The sequence below is a fragment of the Lepidochelys olivacea genome (assembly GCF_965140295.1).
Source record: "Lepidochelys olivacea isolate rLepOli2 genome assembly, chromosome: 24".
Taxonomy (NCBI): Eukaryota; Metazoa; Chordata; order Testudines; family Cheloniidae; genus Lepidochelys; species Lepidochelys olivacea.
In genome coordinates, this window is record NC_140434.1 from 1,611,213 (window position 1) to 1,620,307 (window position 9,095).

The following is a 9,095-nucleotide window of genomic DNA, read 5'->3' on the forward strand; positions in this document are numbered from 1 at the left end:
CCTGCGGTGTGCGGCTTCCTTCATGTTCTGTCTGCCAGAGCCTGTGCAGACGCTCAGCAGAGCCCAAAACAGGCAGGGACCCAGGATGAAATGATAGAGCTTCTCGGACCGGCTGCTGGGGAAGGGAGAAACATCTGTTCCCAGCAGTGATGACAATCCAAAGAGCTTGAGACACGTGGTCTCCAGTACTGTGCGACTGTGGCTGCTCTCAGAACGGCTGCCCCAGGATTCCTGTGGTCGTTAGCCCCTCCTGGGGAGGGGCAGCGTAAGCAGTTGTTGGTCAGACATAAAGGTGCTGGCACTAGGTGCTGGTGTAACCCTTCCCTGGGTTCCGAGTCTCTTACCAATGCCTGTCCAGACTCTCTGTGTGCATCTGAGAGAGCAAACGGCACCTGTAAGATCCAGAGCCCTTGGGAGTCCCGGCTTCTCGTCTCCTCCTCCCTGCGGTCTAAGCCAGCTGACACCTACACTCCCTGCACACTCTTTGTAGTGCTCTGTGCAACTGACCTGCCTGAAGACTCCCGTTCACCCCAGCTGGGTGCGTTCCTCTTGGTGCAGCCTGGTGGGTCCTGCTCCAACCAGCCCAGGCTCAGAACCTGCTCGCCTACCCTTTGCCCTGCTGGAAAAACCCTCTCAGCACTTGCACCTGTTCTCAAATCCCCATGGAGTGAGCAGCATCGTGCTAAGGCTGCTGTAGCGTTCCCTTCAGCCTGGCAAAATGGGGGCCCGTAGAACATTGCAGAGTGGCCCATTGTGTGGTGTGTCTGCTCTGCAGGGCTTGGCAATGGCTTGTTCTCCCCAGTCTCCCTCACCTCTGCCTGCCAGTTCCTGGCTCCTCTGAAGCCTTCCACGTCCGCACATGCACCCACCTGCTTCTCCACAAGCATCCTGGTGTTGGCAGGTTCCCAGCTGATCAATGGCACTGGAACACCAAGGGACTGAGCCCCTTCCCAGAGTGGGTTCCTGGTACCAGCAGCAAAGGCTGCCCCAGCCGTCTGTGCATGACGCGGGGCGGGGGGGAGGGATTGAAATGGACTGGGCGGGGTGGGAAGCTACAGCCCCTCTCTGTTCTGGGAATGAGGAAGGGTGTGTTAGTGTCTCACTTCCATGCTTTCTCTCCCACAAACACCCCGAGCCCCTCCAGCTGTTCATGTGGCCAAGAGATTACACTGATGGAGGTGACTTGCTGGCTCAGAAATGGGCTAAGCAGCTCCATAGCAGACCCCGTTCCCTCAGGGTGCTGTGATAGGGACGGTCTGGGCATAGGGCTGCACCAGGGTGCTTTAGGAGGTCAGAGGCAATTCCAGTGCATTTAGCAGACTTCTGTTTGCAGCAGCTGTTTGCACTCTGTCACCAGCATGTGCAGCTCTGCTCTGGAAAGACTCCAGATCAGCAATTCTTGCTAAACTCATTCAGAAACTGGGAGCTGGGTCGTCGCCCTCCCCGTCCAGCGTGTTCTCGCTGTGTCTGCGCCCAGTTTGCATGGCTGAAACCAAGCGGGAGGTTGAGTTCTCCAGCCAGGCTGGAATCTGGCTCACTCTACCTAGCTGTGGCTAGCTCTGATGGAGGGAAAGGCAGTCAAGCTTTGCTCAGGAATGGGAGCGAGAGGCTCCCAGTTAGCAGGGCACTTCAGAGCAGAAACCGCCTCACCTTTCAGCATCTTCCCAGGGTTGGCCCAGATGTTGTGTCCCTTCCTGCAACCTCAAGTGTAGCCCAAATCTTCACAGGTGATTTTAGAGGCCCAACTGGAGCCTTTCAAAGGGGCCTGGCTTTTCCGGCAGCCCTTCCTGAAAGTCTACACCCCTTAAGGCATCTCAGACTGGGCACGCAAAATCGCTACCCACTTCTGCAAACCTTGTTCTGTAGCTACATCCAGTCTGGCTGCTCAGGGCCTGGAGTCACCGGCTTGAGTGCCCGACATCCCTGGAGGGGTGCTGCTGGATCCAACTTCTCAGCAGAGCCTTCCATCCCCCAAACAAGTTTGTGCAAAGGCACTGGTACTGTGCTCTGCCCTGGTTCCTGACTGCACAGCACCTTCATCCTCACTGAGTGATGCCCCCAGAGCTTGGAGGGGAGAGAGCAGTCTGGGTGGATAGCAAGGGATACAGTATGACAAAGCGAGGGGATCCCAGCCTCACACCTGCAGCCTAGCTAATCGAGAGGTGAGGGGTGCGGGAAACCAGGCCTTTTGCACAATTTTAAGTTTTTTTTGCATTGTGTTTTGAAATCTGGTTTAAAAAAAAAAGCTGTTTAAATACTGCCAAGCGATTATGCAGTGACTGGTTAAAAATAATAAGCTAATTTTTGGAGAAAGGATTAAAAAAAACTTTGTAATATTTATCACTTGCAAGCTATGTTTAATAAAGAAAGGAATGATTTATAACTTTTTATGAGGCTGGTGCGTTGCATTTGGGGTTGGGTGGTGTCCCAGAGGGGGCGTGGGAGATCAGTTCTCACCTAGCAGCAGGGCCCCCTGTAACATGTCAATGCTCCTCTAGCTGATGGAAACACTTCCATAGGAATTTTTTCCTTCAGAAAACACTGATTCAAATCTATTTTCATGAACCATTCATCAGTTTTAGTGAGAAATGACAGAACTGTTTGTTTAAATTAAAATATATATATATATATATATATATATATATATATATATTTGGGGGGGGCAGGCTCCTGCGGTAGCCGAACACGAGGAAGAGGAGGCAGAAGATGATGCAGGTCATGCTGATGTGGACTCTTCATCCCCATTTGGGATTAAACCATGTTTCAAAATCTTGCAATTTCCTGCCAGACAGCAATCCCCTTTCTGTGGCCTGCCTGCCTTTCCCTAGGAAATGTCTGCTTTGCACCAGTGATCAGAGCTTGGCTCATGTCCTGAAGCAGGAACATTTGGATCCTTGTTTGCTGTTCGACTGTTATAACTAGATATTCTTCTAGTTGGGTGATTCCCTTTATGCCTTTTTTAACAGCTGATCTCAATGACATGTTGCAATGAGTTCCAAAGGCTAATTGTGTGCCTTATGGAAATAGCAGGAGAGATGGAAAAGCCTTTTCAGGTTGCTTTTCCAAATTACCGCCACCCCCAGGACCAAGAGCCTCGTCTCCCGTGTTGACCCAGACCCCTGTGGGAGCATCCTGGACACATCTGAACATCTTTTCTCGCCTTCCTGTCTGTGAGGGGCCTTGAGCCGACCACTGAACCACCAACCTTTTAGCCAGGGCTGCCGCCAGGAGCCTAGGGGAGAATGGCACCCAAATGGAAGTGGCAGTGAAGAGTGCAGGGGTGGCCCCCTGGCCCTGCCCTCCCCTGACATAACCATGGCCCTTGCTGCTGCCTGGCTGTTGGCTATAACTCCTGTGCCAGCCCTGCCCCAAATACTGGAGTTACTGTAGGGTTAAACCTGCCACTAGGCTTCCATGGGGGAGAAAAGGGCATGGACAGCTGAGCTAGGTGTCCCAGATCCTGCCCTCTCTGCTACTCCACTCCCCCTGCTCAGACACCTCCATCTTTCTCCTTTTACAGCTGGATTGTGCCACAGAGCTGGGGAGAGACCTACAACTGGCCTAACCATGCCACTGGGTTACTCAGGCTTGTGCTGGTAAAGACCTGTGCTGAAGGAGCCCTGTCCCGTCAGCCCAGGGCCATGATCCAGCACCGCAGGGCTGCAAAAGTTGGGTTGGGCTGAATTGAAACATTTAGGCTTTAACCCTTTGTTGTCTTTACTCCCTATAGCTGCGAAGACCACAGGAAGGGGCGTTCCCCTCCAGCGTGCTGCGGCTTAAACGCCCTGCACCAAAACACTCAGACAATTTCAAACGGTCTCTTTCAGAAAGCTGCGTGGAAGAATTTATCAGCTCTGCCCTGCTGCCATGTGGGTGTTTTCTCCCTTTCTGCAGTAGGGATCTATTACCGACCCCCCGATCAGGATGGTGATAGTGATTGGGAAATGCTCAGGGAGATGAGAGGCTATTAACATAAAAAACTCAATAACAATAATGGATAATTGAAATCCTCATTATTTCCCTATTGACTGAGTCCATGTCACCTCAGCGTGGGATGCAGAGAGAGAGTTTTTTGACACCTTAAATGGCTGCTTCTTGGAGCAGCTGGTCCTGGAACCACCAGAGGAGAGGCAATTCTTGATTTAGTCCTAAGTGGAGCACAGGATCTGGTCCAAGAGGTGAATCTAGCTGGACCGCTCTGTAATAGTAACCATCCTATAATTAAATTTAACATCCCTGTGGCAGGAAAAACACCACAGCAGCCACCACTGTAGCATTTAACCTCAGAAAGGGGAACTACACCGAAATGAGGAGTTAGTGAAACAGACATTAAAGGGTCCAGCGCCAAACGTGGAACCTTTGCAAGCTGCCTGGAAACTTTTTAAAGACACCCTAATAGAGGGTCAACTTAAATGTATCCCCCAAATTAAAAAACCGAGAGAACCAAAAAGAGCCAGTGGGGCTGAACAACAAAGTAAAAGAAACAGTGAGAGGCAAAAAGGCATCCTTTAAAGAGTAGAAGTTTAAATCATAGGGAGGAAAATAGAAAGGAGCATAAACAGTGGCAAATGAAGTGTAAAAATACAGTTTGGAAGGCCAAAAAAGAATTTGAGGAACAGTTAGCCAAAGACTTTTAAAGTAACTTTTTTTTAAAAAATCACAAAGTACATCAGAAGCAGGAAGCTGCTAAACAACCCGTGGGCCCACTGGATGATGGAGGTGCTAAAGGAGCATTCAAGGATGATAAGGCCATAGTGGAGAAACTACATGAATTCTTTGCATCAGTCTTCACAGCTGAGGATGTGAGGGAGATTCCCAAACCTGAGCCATTCTTTTTAGGTGACAGATCTGAGGAACTGTCCCAGATTGAGGTGTCACTAGAGATTTTGCAGCAAATTGATAAATTAAACAGCAATAAGTCATCAGGACCAGATGGTATCACCCAAGAGTTCTGAAGGAACTCACTGTGAAATTCCAGCACTAATCAGCTTCTGTACCAGATGACTGGAGGATAGCTAATGTGATGCCAATTTTTAAAAAGCGTTCCAGAGGTGATCCTGGCAATTACAGGCCTGTAAACCTGACTTCAGTACCGGGCCAACTGCTTGAAACTATAATCAAGAACACTATTGTCAGACACATAGATTAACATAATTTGTTGAGGAAGAGTCAACATGGTTTTAGTAAAGGGAAATCATACCTCACCAATCTACTAGAATTATTTGAGGGAGTCAACAAGCATGTGGTCCAAGGGGATCTCGTGGATATAGTGGACTTAGATTTTCAGAGAGCCTTGGACAAGGTCCCTCACCAAAGGCTCTTAAGCAAAGTAAGCTGCCACGAGATAAGAGGGAGGGTCCTTTCATGGACTGGTAACTTGCTGAAAGACAGGAACTCAAGGGTAGGTATAAATGATCAGTTTTCAGACTGGAGAGAGGTAAATAGTAGTGTCCCCTAGGGGTCTGTGCTGGGCCCAGTCCTATTCACCATTCATAAATGATCGGGGGAAAAGGGGTGAACAGTGAGGTGGCAAAATTTGCAGATGATACAAAATTACTAAAGATAGTTAAGACCTGGGCAGACTCCAAAGAGTACAAAAGGATCTCTCAAAAGAGGGTGACTGGGCAACAAAATGGCAGATGAAATTTAATGTTGATAAATGCAAAGCATAATCCCCTATAAAATGGGGTCTAAATTAGCGGTGACCACTCAAGAAAGAGATCTTGGCATCATTGTGGAGAGTTCTCTGAAAACATCCACTCAATGTGCAGCGGCAGTCAAAAAAGTGAACAGAATGCTGGGAATCATTAAGAAAGGGATAGACAATACGACAGAAAATACCATGTTGCCTCTATATAAATCCATTGTATGTCTACATCTTGAATACTGCATGCAGATGTGGTTGCCCCATCTCAAAACAGATATATTGGAATAGGAAAAGGTTCAGAAAAGGGCAAAAAAAATTAAGAGTATGGAATGGCTTCTTTATGAGGAGAGATTAATAAAATTGGGACTTTCCAGCTTGGAAAAGAGATGGCTAAGGGGAGCTATGATAGAGGTCTATAAGCTCATGACTGGTGTAGAGAAAGTGGCTAAAGAAAGGTTGTTTACTACTTCTCATGACACAACAATTGGATAGCTCAGCGGTTTGAGCATTGGTCTGCTAAACCCAGGGTTGTGAGTTCAATCCTTGAGGGGGCTATTTGGGGATCTGGGGCAAAAATTGGGGCTTGGTCCTGCTTTGAGCAGGGGCTTGGACTAGATGACCTCCTGAGGTCCCATCCACCCCTGATTGTCTATGATTCTAAGAACTAGGGGTCACCAAATGAAATGAATAGGCAGCAGGTTTAAAACAAACAAAAGGAAGTATTTCTTCACACAGCACACAGTCAACCTGGGGAACTTCTTGCCTGAAGATATTGTGAAAGCCAAGACCATAACAGGGTTTGAAAAAGAACTAGATCAGTTCATGGAGGACAGGTCCATCGATGGCTGTTAGCCAGGATGGGCAGGGATAGTGTCCCTAGCTGCTGTTTGCCAGAAGCTGGGAATGGGTGACAGGATGGATCCTGTGATGATTTCCTGTTCTGTTCGCTCCCTCTGGAACACCTGGCATTGGCCACTGTTGGAAGACAGGACACTGGACTCGATGGACCTTTTGTCTGACCCAGTAGGGCCGTTCTTATCTACCTAGCCTGCCCTGGGGCGTGGCCTTCCATAACTGCGCTGGGCTCCTACTGCTACAGAGAATCCAAGCCCCTCCGCCCCCAGCCAGCGGGAAATGAGGCAGGAGGGAGGGAAGGAAGGCCAGCTCCTTTCTACCCCATGTGTACACCCAGGCTCTTGGGTGAGGTGGTGAAGAGGCAAGGGGCTGGTTAGCTCTGGATCAGGGCCAGCCCCAACTGCAATAGAAAAATGGACTCCTTGCCGGCAGGGGTACATGCCCAGGGCGTCAGCCCCTACATTTAGGACCAGGGCATAGCTCCTGCTGCAGCTGGGTCCTGAGTCATGGGCCTGGGGCCCAGCTCCCCCAGGGGGTTCTTGCCCAGTCCCTGGGGCTAGATGGCCCCAGTAGCCCTGCATATGGGGCTGCAGGGGAGAACCCAGTTCCTGGCCATGAGTGCAGGCAGCCCAAACCTTCCAGAGGCTCTGTGGGTCAGCCAGGGGGTGTCTGTCCTGCCTGGGGGAATTGAGGGGTGGGGGAACAAGCACCTGGATTTTGCTCTTGGCCTTTCAGCAGGTGCCCCACTTACCTGCAGGGCGGGTCCTGGGCTTCCCCCTGCTGACCTGAGCAGGAAGTTAGGGGCTGCTTCTGATGGCAGCTGGGTGGGACTGTGCCTCCCCCTTGCCCCTGGGGGAGGGCTGGGCTGGGCTAGAAGGCTAGCCTTGCCCCCACCACCCCCTGTGCTCAGGCTATGGGCCTTGTTTGCATGTTGACCTCTCCAGAGGGGCTGGAAGACCTGTGATAGGCGCACAGGCCCCGTTTGTCTCCCCTGGGCCCGGGGCAGGTAACTGCTGTTACTAGCCGGGGCTGGATGGGACCAGGCCCCGTAACAGATGCATGGCTCACCCCCAAGGACCCCACTTGCTGCCAGGCTCCTTTTTCCATTTTATTTTTAATTTTAACAGTCAAGAAAGAGGGCCAGGCCCTGCGCTCCAGCTCCCACGGCTGAACACCCGGCTGCTGCCCTGGCCCCACTGCCCTCCATCCCAGCCACAGCTGGGGGACACGGTGCTCCTCCCCGGGGCTGGGGAGAGCTATGGGCTGTTAAATGCACTGGCTGGGGGTGCTAGAGGAGCGGTGGGGGGCAGGGGATGGAGGCTGTGAGGGGGTGAAGGCAGGAAGGGTGTGGAGCTAAGGGGCTAGAGCTGAGGTTATTCTAAGCCCAAGCTGGGGCTTTCCCCCCACAGGGGCTGCCTCCTCCCAGCCCTGCCCCATGCAGGGCTCCCATTGCCTAGAGCCCCAGGGGCTCCTCCCAAGTCCTGCACCATTGCCTAGAGCCCCAGGGGCAGCAACTGCGTGTTTCAAGCCCTTGAGCCTATGGCTGCAGTGTGTGGGGAGCAGGGGCCAGGTCATGCTCCTGTCTCCATCCTCTGGCAGGGGGAGGTCCTGGCTTGGCTCTCGCCCCGTTCCTGTTCCCGGCGGGCTGAGCAGTAGTGTCTCCGGGCCGGCTGCTCGGCGGTGCCCAGCCCATTAAAGCTTCTGGGGCGGTTCCAGGCCCGGCACGTTACACAGACAGACGCGTGGACAGAACCTGCTCATTGGTGCTACCGTTGGTGTCGCGACACATAAGGGCAGCGGCTCCATGGGGCTGGGGATTGGGGCCCCTGAGGGGGGAGCTTGAACATGGGTCACCCTATTGCAGAGCCTCTTCTCCCCCACCCCACTGAGGGGCCCGGTCCTGCTGCTGGGGTGGTAGCTCTAGGGGGGGGATCTGGGGCAGGGGCTGGACGAGGGATTCCAAGGCCAGGAGGGATCACAGTGCCTGGCCCACGGCAGAGCTTCCTGGCTGGAGCCCGCTGCCACAGGGCACAGCAGCTCCACGGGCATCCGGGCTGCAGGGGGAAGGCCTGGAGTTTGGAGCAGGCCTGGGGCCAGGGGAATCTTTGGCATTTAAGCCCTGGCAGAAGGAGGCAAACACGCTCCCTTCCCCTGGGAGCCTGGCGGGGCCCAGCGCAGCAGCAGTGCTGGGGTGAGGGGGCACAAAGACAGGGCTAACCCCAGCCTGTTCTGGCTGAAGGGGGGGGAACCCACAGGGCAAGGTCTGCTTGAGCCAGCCCCTGCCAGTGAAATGGGCGCCCTGCACCATAGAGTGAGTTATGGTACTAGCAAAAAGCACTAATTAATACTTGGGGGGGGGGGGGCTGGTGCCACGTGGACCCTGGCGCTGGGAGGTGAGAAAGTGGCACAGGAGGGTCTGTCACATGGTGACAAGCCCAGGCTTGTGGGATTCAGGAGCCCTTTGCAAACAGCAGCCGCTGGCATGCCAGGGCAGAGGCAGCCGCTGGCCCAGCTGCCATGGAGCCGCCGTCTAACAAAGCAAAATCTACATTCATCAGCTGCACCGGCCACCCCCCCAGTCAACCCAAAGGGC